At 38.6% G+C, this 17,170-nt stretch overlaps 1 pseudogene; it reads left to right on the top strand.

The window, feature by feature from the left end:
* Nucleotides 1-13,083: 13,083 nt before the first annotated feature.
* Nucleotides 13,084-17,170, top strand: part of LOC121489717 — a 94,980-nt pseudogene continuing 90,893 nt past the window's right edge.

Raw genomic sequence — 17,170 nt, 5'->3', positions numbered from 1 at the left:
TATAAAGAACTTAATAAACTCAACAGCAAAGAAACAAACAATCCAATCATGAAATGGGCAAAAGACACGAACAGAAATTCCACCAAAGAAGACATAGAACATGGCCAACAAGCACATGAGAAAATGCTCTGTATTACTTGCCATCAGGGAAATACACATCAAAACCACAATGAGATACCACCTCACACCAGTGAGAATGGGGAAAATTAACAAGACAGGAAACAACAAATGTTGGAGAGGATGTGGAGAAAGGGGAACCCTCTTGCACTGTTGGTAGGAATGTGAACTGGTGCAGCTACTCTGGAAAACTGTGTGGAGGTTCCTCAAAGAGTTAAAAATAGACCTGCCCTGCGACCCAGCAATTGCACTGCTGGGGATTTACCCCAAAGATGCAGATGCAGTGAAACAGCAAGTCACCTGCACCCCAATGTTTATAGCAGCAATGTCCACAATAGCCAAACTGTGGAAGGAGCCTCGGTGTCCATTGAAAGATGAATGGATAAAGAAGATGTGAGATATATATATAATGGAATATTACTCAGCCATTAGAAACGAATACCCACCATTTGCTTCAGCGTGGATAGAACTGGAGGGTATTATGCTGAGTGAAGTAAGTCAATCAGAGAAGGACAAACATTTTATGGTTTCATTTATTCAGGGAATTTAAAAAATAGTGAAAGGGATTAAAGGGGGAAGGAGATAAAATGAATGGGAAATATCAGAGAGGGTGAGAGAACATGAGAGACTCCTAACTCTGGGAAACGAACAAGGGGTAGTGGAAGGGGAGGTGGGCGGGGGGGATGGGGAACTGGGTGATGGGCATGAGGGGGGCACTTGACGGGATGAGCACTGGGTGTTATACTATATGTTGACAAATCGAACTCCAATAAAAAATATACAAAAAAGAAGCAAAGATGTATTCCAGCCAAGTGTATATGAATCATTACAAAGGAGCAAAAGAAACTGGCATCAGGAAGTGAGTTCTTTGGTGAAGTTATGGTAGAAAATATGTGTGTGTGTGTGTGTGTGTGTGTGTGTGTGTATGTGTGTGGTGTTGAAAGGTAGATAAGAGTAGGGTCATACATGGCCAGAAAATGAGCAAGCTCTATATCATATTTTATTATATTAAGGGGGTACAGATTATAAAATAAGTAACAGGAAATTGACAAAGACTCTTAAGCAGGTGAGGGACCAAGTATTATTGTATTCTAAAATCTGGGAAATCTGAAAGTATGGAATGCAAATAGCTTGTCGAATATACTGGACAGAGGTAGACCAGTTAGACAGTGACACAAAGCTGGCTGACTGATTCCTTAATAATGAAGAATCTCCCTTTGAAGAAGCATGAACATTTTTCAATTCCTTGAATTCCCCATTCTTGCAAATCACATTTTCTTAGGATGTCCTTCACTAGCCATTGTTGTCATCAGCCATCTTCAGTTAGATTTTGGTCTCCCATTCCTACCTTGATCTATACATTTCTACATTACTTTACTCTTATTAGCCCACATTATAAGACCCCTACAACAGCTAAAACACATCTATCATGATTAAGTAACCTTTACTGAAAGAGTAAGCATAACAAGGATAAAATAATTACAAATCCATCTTTCCAACAGCTTGAGATTTACAGGTCACTAACAAACCAAATTCATTAGCTATAATGTGCATTTCAGAATACACGTTGGCCTACCTCTATAGAGATTCCTTCGGGTCTGCCTCTCTACTCCATTAGGTAGCTTAATCCTTGGGCCACCCCATGGAGACAGCTGTCAAATCCCCAGAGGCAGATAATATATCTGACAACAAAAAAATCTGATCAGACTGTCAAAAAACAGAAAAATCAGCTAAAGAAATTGTGAAACATAGTTCATGGTTCTGGGGTGGTGTATGCAAGTTTCATCGAGGAAGAAACTGAAATTTATCATAATTATCTCCAAATAATCTGTGGTCTCCTTTCCTCCCAACCTGAACATTTTAGTCATGGTTAATAAGTGGATACTATCAGCCCTAGCTTCTAGAAACCATCTATTTATTTTTGGTGGTAACCATAGGCAGTTCTAGAAATCTCTAAATCCCTCTCCATCCAGCATCAGGCCCAGGCTTAGTGCCCCAGTTTCCAGGATTTCCCAACTTACTTTGAGATGACTTACTAAGTAAAGGAAGAGAATATATAAATCTCTTCACAGTGATTCCTACCCCACCCCCAGCCCTGTGGCCATAACATTAGAATTCACCACAGTACAGCCAGCACCACTGCAAGAAATACATATGAATATTCTGGAATCAGACAGAGAACATTTGACAAAAATTCAGAATAGAGATGAGAACTTGATCTAGGGCTTTAACAAAAGGTATGGAAGGGAAGACTTGGACTATGTGATATGATGGACTTGATAATCAATTAGATAAGTGAGATGAGTCAATGGGATAAGTAGGAAAGGATCCCAAGAGCTCCAGCTGGCATGCCTAAGTGAATGGTGACACACTAACCAGAGAATAAGTTTTGTTAGATTTAAGTGACTACGAAACAACTAGGTAAAGATTTCTGATAGACTGTCAAAAATTGGGGATGTAGCTTAAGTGAGAGGTGTCGGGTGTATTGTATTACCATGCACTATCACCCTGTAAGTACAAAACAGAAGCTACGAGTAAATAAGACTATCTTGGAAGTATGTTGAGAGAGAGAATCAAAATACCATTGTACAAAATCTTGGGCAACAGAAACTTTGGAGAAGGCATCCACAAAGGGCCATTAAAAGATTCTGGGAGTGAAAAATCAAATAAGTAAAAGTTCTTACATTACATTTACATTGAAAATATTAATTTTCTCACACACACACACACACACACACACACACACACACACACACACACCAAGGAGCTATAATGTTAAATCTACCAATATCATAGTGAGTCACAGGTCTTAAGATATAAAATGCAGATATTGGATTCTCTAAAGGACAGAATATCATTTAAGTCAAGTGTTCTTTTGGGATGGGAGCATAATATTTATTTCTGTTTATTTTTGTGTCTACTTGGATTCATTCTTTCTTTTTAAGTGAAGCTTTAGATTGTTAACTTCCCCAAATTTTATTTGATGTTTCTTCTTGTTATCCTTATTCATTTGTGTTCCAATATTATATGGCATAAAACACAAAGTAGAAAAAATAAGATTACAATCTTTGGTATTTTGATTACACTGTGCATACTACATTAAAGCATAGTTCTACAACTTTATGGAGCTTAAAATAGGATGGGTAATGCATCTCACAAAATCTCACAACTGAGGCAGAGAAGACCAAAAAATTACACTCCCAGCATATTCGCAGATAATTTTAACAATTATGCAAGTCTATGAAACCAAGTTAAAGCCTTAGCATTAACTATTTAATCATTTGAGAGATCATAATATTGCATATGATATTAAATTTTTAATATGCTTGAATGGCATTTTTCTAAAAGTTTCTGAAATCCACTTCAGGTGTGTAAATATGAAACATACTAAAAGAAACAAACAAAAACATTGCTAATTGCCAATGTTAAGCACTTCAAAGTCAGTTGTGTTTTTATTTACTATGTATTAACAGCTATTCATGGCTTAGAAAATAAGTAAAACAAATGTATATGTAATAACACACTCGTATTTACAAAATGAAAGGTTTGTATGGTAATTGGGCATGAAGCAAATGAAAGATCCTCAGCTGCACTTGCCACATGCCAAAAATATGTTTAAGCTAATCTTGCTGTATATTTCACATCCAAAATTATTAAATACTTATAATTTCTCCCAGGAATGCTTGATAACAAGGGCCTCAATTATTAAGACATGACACCATCATGAACTGCTTATTCATTGGACCATGATTCCAGCATGAACTTTAAGAAACTTGATGAGATGAAATAAAATATCCAAAAGTTTCAACTGTTTCTGCTACCTTGAGCAAACAACTGATCAAAACATTGATTTTTAAAAGTGGGTCTGAAGAATATTAAACAAAATGCTGTTAACCTGAGCACATTTATTTTAACTTCTCTTAAATAATGTCTCCACACCAGACAAAAATCCTAGGCATCAGAAACAGAGATTTAGAAGTGCAGGCGGGCATTCTCCCCAGATGCCCAATTTGAAAATAAAGAATAATAACAATGATTTAACACAGGTTGTTTTAGAACATGGACAGATTCTGATAACATAAGCATTAAATCAGTCTTTCACTCCCAGAGTCAGTGGGTTCCATTACGTGGCAAGCAGGGTCAGAAGTTCTACAGCTGTTTCATACAATGGAGATCTCTCACACAGCATAACTGGACACACATAGTGTAATTCAAACTTTCTAAACTCTATATCTGCTGACTAATTAAATGCATATTGAGATATAAGCTCTTCAGAAGAAATGCCAAATATTGCAGCATGACCACTGAAACATTATGAAAATACTGAAGTCTCTGCAAAAGGTCTTAATAACCTTTAGTATTTATAACCACTAATTCCTTATGAAAGTATTTAAAAAGAGTGAAGAAAAAAAAAGTATTATGAGGCCAGGATTAGGTTAAGACACAAGTATACTTGTTAGAGATGGGCCACAAATCTGCCTCTCAGCTTTTCAGCTACTAAGGCAAAAGGGGAAATACAATCAGTTTTATCATGAAAAGGATTCCTAGGATTAAATACCAAGCAGGTGCTTAGCTGTGTAACTAATTCTCATACTCAGATTAGACATAATTTCCCTCTCATGAGTCTCATGGTGGGAGGGAGGTGGAAACCTAGCTTATAATTCAATAAGACTTTAGGTAAGCAATTTCTCTCCTTGAGTTGGTTAGCTTCTCATTCTTATTTGGATTTTAAAATCCCTCAAATACTCTTGAGTAGATACCGACTTGTGGAATCACAATGATAACAGTATTTTCCCATTCATGACATTGATTTATTATATCATGTTTCACAAAAATGCTCTTGCTCATGGCAGCTGAATTGGTTATTTCTACCCCAGAAAGAATCAAAGGCTCTTTTATCTCAGGTAGATAATATTTATTTTTCCAACCATTCTAAAGAAAGATGGGAGTTTAAAAACCAATATGAAAAGAAGTTAGACAGTGATAATGTGTGGGCAACTGAAGCATTACATGCCTCCAGCAAAGACGAATATAGTAAGTTCCTGACTATCAGAGATTTAAGGTTTGCATTTTTTAACTATTTAGGAGTGACCCAGAATGTTTGCAGGGTACATCCCTAACTCAGCTGAGACACCAACAGAACAGGTGTGAACGTGGAAGGCACTAGGAATGTCAGTCAACCTGATCCACTGTGCAGAAGCCAAAACTCAAATCAGCTTGGTTGTGTCCCTTTCTCCATGTTACTTTAAACACTCACTCTGGTGAATGAAAGAAACTATGTTTCTTTGAAGAAAATGGTCTCCAGAAGAATGACAAAATCTAGTTCTGATGATGAAAGAGAAGAGATCTAAGAAAGTGATGGTTCTTAGGCAGAAAATATGTGTTATCAAATAAATCATCCCCTCTAGTCAGACCCTTAAGTGTTGACTTGCCTAAGTTTCATGAAGCAGTCCTCAGAAAAAAGTATGATTCAATATTGACCCTCCTATGAATATGAAAGAAATGTCCTTCCAATATTATACTGAGTTATCTGTGTATTTTCCTTTGTTGTCCTGATATAAATATGATTTGGAAAACATGATACAAAAAAAGCATAGCAAGATTCAAAGACAATTTTACAATGCAATTACATTTAATTCTGCTAAGTCACAAAGATTACCATTAAGAACTTTATATTTTTATTATGGATTAAATCATCTGATATTTATTTCCAGGTTTCCAGGGTATCATGAAATCTAAGGACTTAATCATTTTAGTGTCAGTATAACCACTGAGACTGATTTCTAAAATTTTATGATTAATACTAAATGTACATCAAGCTGGAATGCCAAAGCAACACTAGAGGTTAAATCCAATGAACAATCCTAACAAAGTGAATATTGTTTGCAGTGACCTGAGAGGCTGAATAATGAAGAAGACTAGTGAAGAACTTGGACAAAATACAGAGTGTTTATTTTAAAAGACTAGCACAGGGTTATGAAATTTTATCTAGTGGTCTCAACCTGTGATTTATCTATCACTCTCTTATAGGCTTTCTTCACAAACATCAACCATCAGTAATCTGGTCCAAGGTAACTGATTAGGAATAAGCATATTAGTAAAAATAAATATGGCTAATGAACAATTATTCTGTAACAGGAGTAAATACTATGAGTATAGGTAAAAAAAAAAAACACTATCACTTTTATTTGAAACAGAATATTAAAGAAATTCAGTGAGAAATTTTTACAATCAGAAGTTTTATGAACCTCCTGGAATTTGGGCCTATATAAAAAAGCATAGGATTTAGAAACGGAGAACATATATTTAAGTTCTTATTCCATTATTTATTATTCATGTGATCCTAGGCATCTCACTTGATTTTTCTGTCTCCATTTTGGCATCTATAAAATAAGAATATGATGTTCAGCAGACAAACCTATAAAGCCATTCAAACAAGGAAATATTTGGGGGAATAAAAAGAGCTATATTAACTTTATTCATCAATTTGAAAATGATTTTCTTCCAGGAACGCACAAGAATGGCATTCTGAAACAAGTACTCAGAGCTGTAGAGTCAGACCAGCAAGAGAGAGACAAACTGATCCTGAGGTTTTTTTACCCTCTGTTCTTCTGTTCTACAGCCTGGGCAGTGTCCTGGGGTCAATGGTGAGAACCAACGGGAATAGACTACTACATAGGGTCCCCCAACTTCTCTTGAACCAGAGCTGCCCCCCTTTTATTGGTATTAGATGTTACAAAAATGTTTGAACAAATCTTTCAGCTGTGGCTAAAAATGATTACACTAAAAAGTACTAATGAGATCCAGTTTCCACCCTGTGACACCACTGTCACCTGAGAAGCCTGAGGGGAAGAAGCATAGTGACACAAACTCCAAGTTCCCACCTCTGGTTGACAGCCAAGCCAGGGTTTGCACAAGGACTTCTAAGTACTACTTCAACCAGATGAGTGCCCTTTCCACCACACGAATCAATGACTTGAAAAGCTCTGAGCTGGCAGATGGAGAGGGAGAGCTTTAAATACTTTGGGGTGCCTCTGACTTCTAACTGCTGGTAAACTCCATGTTGGTGTAGGATGATTGCTTTAATTAATATCTAAGGCTGAAGCTTTAGCTGTTATTTCACAGATGGACACTGATACGGCAATTAAAGCCTTTCTGGCTGGATAATAAAATCCTTTATTTTTAAAGGTCTCTGATGTCAACTTGGTGTAGAACACTCTAGATAACCTATGTAATACCAACAGAGCAGTATAAATGTTCTAAAATCTGACCAAGGCTTACAATATTTTTCAGAGTGAATCTATAAAAATGTTGTTCAGGAGTGTCAAGAAAACTCTCAAGGCATTTGGCACAATTTTTAATTGTTAGGATTTGAGTCTGCTATTCTCTTGGAGGGATGGTTATCCTTAATTTGCTCTTTCTGGGGCTGGCCTAGAAGTCTCTAGGAAGTTTCATTAAGGATGTAAGATTACAGCATGTTTCTAGAAATTTGTGAAGAAAATGAAGAGACATAAAATATTATTAACATCTACATTTATGTAAAATGAGATAGCTCACTTTTAGGCATATAGAGATTGAGGAGCTAAGAATTTTATCCCAAATTCTCAACAAATCAAGCAAAATTCTCAACAATTCATGAACTTTTATTTTGACACATTAACATTTATTGATTTACCTATTTAAATGCATATCCTCAAACATTTCACAGACACTCGAACAAAACTACACAGTCATTTTCCTTGCTAACTTAAGGTTGTAATCTCTGCCAAATTGTATTTTAGCTGAAATTCCAATACAGGATGAGAAACAGCTCACTAAATATTATATAAAAGGAATGCCCCAAAAGACACATGCTGATTTATTGTCTTACAGCATTAAGCCATCTTGTGTAGCTATGATTTTGAGTCCATAAATCCTAAAATATTCTTTTTTACTGGACCTTCAAAATTTGATGTATTCTCAATTGGTAAAGTCTGAAGATCAGCAAAGCTGTAATAGCCAGTAGGAACATTTCGAATATAGGCTGAGTGATGACAGCAGGCCCCTGAAGATTTCTGAAATAGTCATTTACACAACTCCCTTCAAATTTTAAACAAAATTGTTTATTTTTCTTAATTCTTTCTCCACTCACATCAAACATGTTCCTTCATCCCTCCTGACTATATATATATATATATATACATATATATATATATATAGTGTTGTACTACTGTTACTCCAAGTTTATTTCAACTTCAATAAAACAAGTCCATACTCTGAATATAAGGAAATCAAGATTAACTATTTCTAAATCTTCATGACTAGTTTCTGTTATCAAAAGAGAAATGGAGCTGGCCCTGGATGGAGGAAATTGTAATTGGTTTAGATGCGAAAGAGGTCAAATAATTCAGTATTCACAAATGTTTCCAAATTTTAAGCCAAGAAATGAATATATAAGGCAGGTTGCTAAAAATATGTCATTTGTTGGAGAGTACTATTTTTCACTAAGGAATGACTAATACACACACAAAAAAAGGGAAAAACACCTACTTATACTCATCACAAAGCCTCCTACACTGCAGCAACCCTGACTTTCCTGAGCAGAGTGTGTTATTGATGAAACAAAAAAAAAAAAAAAAACATTTTTAGAATTCTCCTAAGTACCAACTCTCTTATTTGATTGAAACTGTAGACTAATGTATTATGAGACTTAGTTTAAGACCTCAGCATTTTCAGATCAACCACTTGTTTAAACACCTCTGCATTTTTCTTTTTTGCTAGATTATCATTTCTCACCCATGCAATACTTTCTTAATGACCTAATTGTATTATTCAGGGAAGCTTTTTCCTGGCCTATCTAGGGCAAGTTTCAAGTTCTTGGTAAATGAAATTTTATTTAAATTAAAGAGATAAAATTAAGTAACAGTGACTGGACCACATTTAATTAACTCAAACAAGTGCAATTATATTTATTGAAAAGTTGTTTTATGCATCTCAGGATTAACTATGCAGTTTATAATTTTTGCACCTTATAAAATGATAATTAAGAAAATATTCCAGAAGCATACTGTTTATATTCTGCAAGCAATGGAAAAATTTCATTTTAACTTCTAGCCAGTCATCCCATTAAAGGAACAATCCTGACAAATAAATTAGAGCTAGGAAAAATAAAACCACAAAAATTATTCTGTACTCTCAATGTGTTTTATGTTTTTGATCTCAAAGCAAATTACAATTATCTACAAATATATGCTTAGCATCTGAAAACAAAATTTCTTGAAACTCCTATTTCAAAAGCTGAGTAAAAAAATCACCAAAGTCTTATGTATTATTTAAACGTAGCCATTTATTCAGCCTAATAATTCTTATAGATAAACCCTACAAAAAGCAAATTTATAAGTGTCAACTCGAAAAATAACTAGTGCATAAGATATTAAGATATGTTGTTTAAAAGAGAGCAACCACAGAGCTAAAATAAAATCAAAGGCTACTATCTTAAATATCAATTACAAAAAGTCCTTTCTAACTCAGAGATATTCCAGGATAGAAGGTGAATTTCTCAAAAATCAATATTTATTAACACCCACATTTCCAAAGCAGGAACCCATATTTTGGGTTGTTTGATGTTGTTTCCTGCTTAAAACAAACGCCAGGGCAAAACCCAGAGTAAAGTTTATACATTTATTGGAGAAACAGATAGGGATCAAAGGGAAAAGAACAGACCAAAAGTCTTTGGATGAGAACTCTCTACCTTTTCAACACTGATCTGTTTCATCAGGAGCTTGTGTACAGAATAGAAGATGAATCATACTCACTTTCATTAGCAAGTTTTCTACATATAACTATATTTTAGTTTTCCACCAGGAAATCTTTTAATGTGCATGTTATGTTTAGTTTTATGATAATGACAGCAATGGTGTCACACCTAATTATTGAGTTTATCTTTAGTTTAAAAACTTGCAAAAGACAACACTGTTTACTCAAAGCATATACAAAATCAAGGTCCACATAACCAGCATAGCAAAAAATATGTATTCTTTGCTAAAATCTCCTAAGGAGAAAATAGTTCACCGCAAAAAAAGAGATTTAAAAAGTAGCAAAGTCTTTCTTTCCTAAAACTTGAGGGAAGCAGTTTCAACTAATAATGGCACTAATGATCTAAAAGTAAGCTAAATGGTATTCTCTCGTAATATTATGCACATTATTTATTTATCAAATCCCAGTGAACGTTGCTTTTCTTTTCATGTATTTAAAGCATCACAGAAAATAAAGTTTTTATATGGATGTGCTTTAATGTAAGCATCCTTGGACCACAGTATGGAAAGTCAACATGCAAATACTATAAACAGTAAGTACCCCCAGCTTTTATTTCCCCCTCTTCACTGACCACCATCAGGGTCTCCTTCACCACTGAAAATAACTCCAACTGGAATTCTCTAGAGAACCCAAGCCGATGGATTCTGCTGATAAGAGGGAATCCAGACAAGTTATTCTACATTAGTACACCCATCTCTAGAAAGCATATATATTCCAGAATATGTTTCAAAGCCTCCATGTTCCAGAATTGTAGACAAGCCTGACAACACAAATTTACTCCCAAATTGGAGGCTCTCAAACATTTTCCAGTAAGGCTTGACTGCATTTCCTCTTTTGCCAGCTCTGACTCCCAATAGTGGCTTGTCCCTGACATCATTGCTCAGCAACCTCAACAAACCTCTGCCTTGAATGCCTTCATTTCTTCCCAGCCTTTACCAATACGCCTCCTCCCATCCAAGCTCTTCCATTTTCTACCCTTTGCTGCTTAACTGCAGAGTCTATTACACTCAGTCTATGAGAATCTCTGAGTCCATGTGTAGTAGTTTTGAGGTTAACTGGGATCTCCTACTAAACTAGACAGAAGCTTCCAGAGTAGGTTTGCTCTTTTGCTGATTTAAGCAACAATTTAGTGGTGCCAAATTCCAGGAAGGGGTGAGGGACTCAGCTAGTAAAACACTAATGGAGTATCAGGGGAAATGATTATCCCAAACCATTCTCCCTTCCATTTCTCATAAAAAAAAAAAAAAAAAAGCTTTCTTCTGTGCCATACCCAATATTTCACACACACAAAAATAATAAATCTGGATAGTCTGCCTCTGCATGAGATACACATTACAAACGTTCATATGCTTTCTTTCGCATCTCAGATAAAATTTCCCCCTCTCTCAAGAGACTGGAGATGCTCCAGAAAAGCTGCAAGGGATCTTTTCAAACACAAAGGCAATGTATTCTCTCTTGGAAGCAGAACCTTCTTCTAGGCCAGGGTCTACCAACTGTGTGACCTTGGCCCTATCCCCAGAAACTTGTTGTTCCCCAACTTTAACTGGAGCAGCAAATATGCCTCCTCCCTAATTCACTTATTTTTTTTCCCCAACAAAACCAGAGTCTTAAATGAAGTGGTGTCTAACTTCTGACCATCCTGTGCCCCCCGGGATTCATCTACTATCTGTGGCAGGGCAGATTCCACAAAGCCACAGTTCAATCCCCCCTTTCTTCTTGTCCTATGCAATTTGGAGCAACAGAAGATCTGGGCTGCACATTCCAGGAGAACTGGGCGCTGGGCTCTATGTGCTCCGTGGCCAGGACAGACAGCCGGCTGCTGACAGCCTTTTGCCCTCTACAAGGGATTTCTCCAGCCCTCTCTTCTTACAGGGCAAATCCACTTCCGAGACATTTCCAAGCAAACCTCTACTAGTCAAGTTTCCCCAGCGGGAAGGAGTGTCTAGAAGTCTTCACCTGAACTGAGAGTCCATTTGACATGGATCTCTAGTAAAAAGAAAAAAGAAAGAAAGAAAGAAAGAAAGAAAGAAAGAAAGAAAGAAAGAAAGAAAGAAAGAAAGAAAGAAAGAAAGAAAAGGAAAGAGAGAAAAAGAAAGAGAACCCTCTGAAGCAATACAGTCGAGTGTAGAAAATGCGTGGGGGTAAAAAAGCGTGAAGAATAAAAACAAAAGATGCTCCCAGCTTCACCCCCTTTCCGGGTTTTTCATTTACTGTGAGCGGGACATTTAAATTATTTTGTAGTTGTTGATTTTTTTAAGGTGGGTTTTTTTTTTTTTTTTTGTCTTTTTTTCAAAAAACGGCACTGCAGGCAGCGGTGCCCACAGGCAGGGGGGCAAACTGTCCTGTTTGCCCAGATGTCCCCGCCAAGCGTCCCCTCCTGGCTGAGCCGGGTCAGGGAGGGAGCAGGGTCCTTGGGGAGCGGTGGGTCGGTGGGGGCGCGGCTCGGGCCGGGCCGGGGCTCGCTCCACCTCGGGGGAGGGACCCGCGGAGCCTCGGCAGGTGCCCCCCCCGCCCCGCCCCGCGCCCCTCCCGGGAACCGCTCGGTGCCGGGTGCCGGGGGCAGGTGCTCGGCGCTGCGCTGGCGCCGCGGGGGCAGCCGGAGCATCTCTCCGCCCCCCCCCCCATCCATCCACAGAACGCGGGTTCGCGCCCGGGGCAGGTGCAACTGTGGGCGAGCCGGCCTCGGCGGGGGCCGCGGGAGGGACGGGCTCCGGGAGTGCAGGAAGGAGGGCAGCCGTGGCCCCCGCGCCCGCGCCCGCGCCCGCGCCCCGAGCCGGAGCAGGCTGTCCCCGGCGGGCGGGCGGGCGCACCGGCGAAGTGGCGGCGCAGCTCCGGAACTTTGCGGGGCGGCCGGGCGACGGCGGCCCGAGACCGCAGCCTCCGCTCCGCGGCGCCGGGTCCCGCACCCGAGAGCTGCTGCGGCTCCGGGAGCAGGAGCGGGCGGCCGCGGGCGGCGCAGGAGGCGGCGGGGAGCCCAGCCCGAGGCGCACGCCGAGCCCCGGCCAGCCGCGCTGCGCGTCCTCGGGCCTCGGGGGGCGGCTGCACCCCAAATGCCCCCTCGCCGTCCCACGGGGCCACCAACTATCCTAGCGGGCGAGGAAGAGGCGGCGGGAAAAGGAGAGGAAGGAGGGCGCGAGCGGCGGCGGGCGCGAGAAGGCAGGACCCACGCCCGCCCGGAGCATCACGTACCTTCAGCTCCTCGATGTCCAGGTGGGTCGATCTGTCCATGGAGCGAAACTAGAGGAAGTGGGGAGAAACCGGGCAAGTTGAACCAAAAAAAAGAAAAAAAAAAGAAAAAAGAAAAAGGAAAAAAAAAAAAAAGAAAAAGAAAAAAACCACCACAATCTAGTCTTTTAGTTTCCAGCCTAAACTCAGCTTTATCCTCCTCCAAGCCCTGGCAGCTTCTCTCAGTCTCATTCTCCGTGATCACGCCGCCTCCACCGGTTAAAAATAATAAAAAAAATAAATAAATAATAATTGTAATTCAGTTTGTTTTACTTCCTGAAAGATTTAGTGACAGGTGATCTGTTACCGCGGTGCAAACACAGCCCAGTCGAACCAAGCAGGAGGAAGGAGGGGGGGTGGGGGGGGCCGGTGGGAAGGAAGATCCACACTATTTAAGATTATTTCTTCTTCTGCAATAAGCTTAGAAACCAGCGAATTGCTGCATCCCAAGAAAAAAAGCTGCTTCCCTGGACAGCATCATGCGGCAAATTTCAAGCAAATGTGTTCAAACTGAAGAGGAGAGTCTGTGATAAAAGCCTTCCTCCGCCAGGCTTACTCTGGTAGCTAATTTAGCACACTGTGAGTCCCAAGCATTAGCAATGATCAATTTCCCTGGCAAGATAACCAAATCCCCGAAGTCCTGCATAGACTTAAAAATGTCTTGCAGCTAAGAGGTATTCTCTCAATGGGGAAAAGAAGATCATAAAGTCTGAAGGGAACGATCTCCTTTGAAGGTTATGCTAAAAAGAGTTGAGAGAATGGGAGGTGGATCCTACAGAGAGGAGAGAAAAGAGGGAGAGAGAGAAAGCCAGAGAGGGAGAGAAAAATGTTCCTCCTGCTTTGCTGTTTTACTGGCCTTCACCACCAGGTGACTGACTTCACTTCTCCCTTCCCACAGCCAGCGCTAAGGGGATTTCTCTCATCTGTCAAAAAGCAACATTTCCTCTCCAGACGGATACGGTGCTGCTGGGTCTTAAAGACTGCCCTCTGCCCAGAATCCAGTAGGTGACACGCATTTTAATTCATTACACACGTGGCCTCATCTCGTTCGTGTCAGTCGGGGAGGAACATGCATGTGTGTACCCTCTGCATGTATTCACGTGTCTGCGCTTGACGTCTCTGATGTGTTCCGTGTCAGAGAGCTTTGAGAAAGACTTCTCAAGAAAGTGACAAATAGAAATAAAGAAAATTTCTCGTCCGGTTGCTTCTTCCCATCAGCAACCATTTACTGGAAAATTATCTTGCAATAGACCCTAAGAGGTCAATACACTTAACTTGTAGATTTGCTGTAAAATCTCTCTCTCTCTCTCTCTCAATCTCTCTTTTTAATTTAAATGTCCTTTAGTGTAAAAGCTTGACTTTTGAAGGGATTTAAGCATTCTCCTCTTGTTTTAGTATGGTACATAATAAACTAGTGAGACTTAAAAATGTTAAAAAGTGCTGAATAAATAATTACCTTTGTCCCCCCCCCCCATTTTTTTTTTAAATTTTGGATTTAAATATGCAACATCTAGTCTCCTGGCCTCAATCTCCAACTGCATCTTTGCCTCCCTCCCTGGCTCTGCTTCAGCCACTTGGTCTACCTCCACCTGCCATGGGCTCTCCTCCCATAGTCAGGACAGCTCTTTCTCTCTCTCTTTGCAAGTTTAACCCTCATGCTTCACACTCAAGGCACCTCTAGAGAGAGGATTTTCCTTAAATGAGTGGCTCAGATGCTCCCCCTCTCTTCTGTCCTCTCTTCATAGCTGTCACTTCAATTTATCATTATTTAGTGTACGCATTTGTTATCTGTCTGACTCCAGTAGACTATAAGCTCTGGAAGGCAAGTTTTATCTTTCTTATTCACCAATATGTCCTAAGGGTCTAGCACATAGTGCACAAATATGCCTAGAACAGATAGATGTGTGTGGGAAGAATCTTTTTTAGTTATTATTCTAATATCTAAAAACCTCCAAGACTTCCTCCCCATTCAACATGCAAGTAACCAGTTTTTCCCCCTCCGAGTCTGCAGCTAAACCTAGTGCTCTCAGCTTCATGAGTAAGCATGCAGTTCTTTAGTTTAAGCTTATTCTATTCCACAAGCTTATCAATGCTACCTTTCTCTCAAACTCTGACTTGTGCCTACAGCTTTCAAGGTAACATCAATTAGAGAAGCAAAACATAAACTTCTCAAAATAAATTTTCAATGTTCATTTTACATGATGTATGATGAAAAATAAGGCTCCAGGTTAAGAGTAAATGAACTTATATAAAATGGATAACTCTTAAAAGGCCTCTCTTCTAGACATTATCAATAATGCTCATGAATATACATGATTACATGAGTTTTTTTTTAATTCCAGTTCTTCAATATAGAATAATTTTATATTCCCTCTCAGTCAGTTATTGTCTAATTTCAGCAAATGGAATATAAAAAGCAAATTTATTTTGAGCATATTAAAGTGATACTATCTTTGAGATAACTTTAAAATTTGCAATTGTGAAAACACAGTCCAAGAAAGATAAACATTAATGTTTAAACACTATTCAGAAAGGGAAGACTCAAGAGAGTTTCTTAGTACAGCATAAAATTATGGTTGGAAGAAAAGATGATATAGTATATAACTATAAAAGCTAAGTTTATCCATATTTTTCAAAAGTTATATATAGTCATACATATGATTTTAAGCCATCTTTAATGATACAAAATTATATCCACCATGCTATGTTGACCAGACTGGCATTATATGAGCTACAGAAACTATAGGTGATTTCCAAATCAGTTACAAATGTAGACCTAAATTAAATATCTACAGAGTAAGAGACTCCAAGTATTTTACTCTTTCATGAATTCCCATGCAAACTAATTAGGCTGAATATTCCTAAAATAAAAAAAAATGAAATTTGATCACAAAAATATGATTTACTGAAACATATCTATAATAACCTTTCAAGGCAATCAGGATTCAACTCCACTTCAAATGACACATGGCTAAGGGAGACAACCGTCAGAAAATGGAGTAACTTGGGATGCCTGGGTAGCTCAGTGGTTGAGCATCTGCCTTTGGCTCAGGGCATGATCCCAGGATTCTGGGATTGAGTTCCATATCCTGCAGGGAGCCTGCTTCTCCCTCTGCCTGTGTCTCTGCCTCTCTCTGTGTTTTTCATGAATAAATAAATAAAATCTTTAAAAAAGAAAAGAAAATGGAGTAACTCTAAATAAACTTAAAATAGGGCAATAGAAGGATTGGGAAGTGAACTGAGGGAAGGAATATTGTCTAGACGCCCTGAATCACAATTTCAAGAGGAAGACAGCTACCCCTGGCTGCTCCAGGAGATCATGCTGGTACATAGCAGGGTACATGAAAGGAGCAAGATTCAATTCTAATAAAGATATATAACTCACAGGTAAAGTACAAATAGCAATTACAACCTCCAAGCAGGGGAAGGCAGTGTGGACCTGCCAGTCATGAAATGTCACATTTCAGGGTCATTTATTCATGAATTTCATCCTTTACCATAAGGTATTAAAGCCAATGTACAAATGCCATTATGGGTTTCTTTATCTGAACTAATTTACAGAAATGAGAAATTTATCCTCCTTTTTATCCCAGTTGAAAATATTTTTATTCATCATATAAGGTTTAAAACCACTTCTAGAGTTTTCCATTTTGTTGGCCTGTATACTACCCTCTCCCAACTCTCTAGACAAAACTTATGATTCTTGTGCTTTTATTTTATTTTCTTAGCATCCTACACAGTAAGATCATGTTTTATTTCAATTTTCTGAAATTATTAAAGGGATAAGTAATGTATTCTAATTCATTATAATTGAGTAATAAATTACTTACTTACATAGTTGCCCCAGGAGCCTCTAATGATCACTATTTATATTCACATGATATAAACACTTGCCAGAAAAAGTTCATTTCTCAAAAATGTTATTTTTCATTCCATTCTGCTTTAAAAAGTATGTACTAGAAACTATGGGAATGTAAAATATAGGTTGTTTTTATTTTTATACAAGGGATGCAATTGTTTATATGTGAATAGA

The sequence above is a fragment of the Vulpes lagopus genome, chromosome 4 (genome assembly GCF_018345385.1).
Source record: "Vulpes lagopus strain Blue_001 chromosome 4, ASM1834538v1, whole genome shotgun sequence".
NCBI classification, from domain to species: Eukaryota; Metazoa; Chordata; class Mammalia; order Carnivora; family Canidae; genus Vulpes; species Vulpes lagopus.
This window is presented reverse-complemented; position numbering and strand designations above follow the sequence as displayed.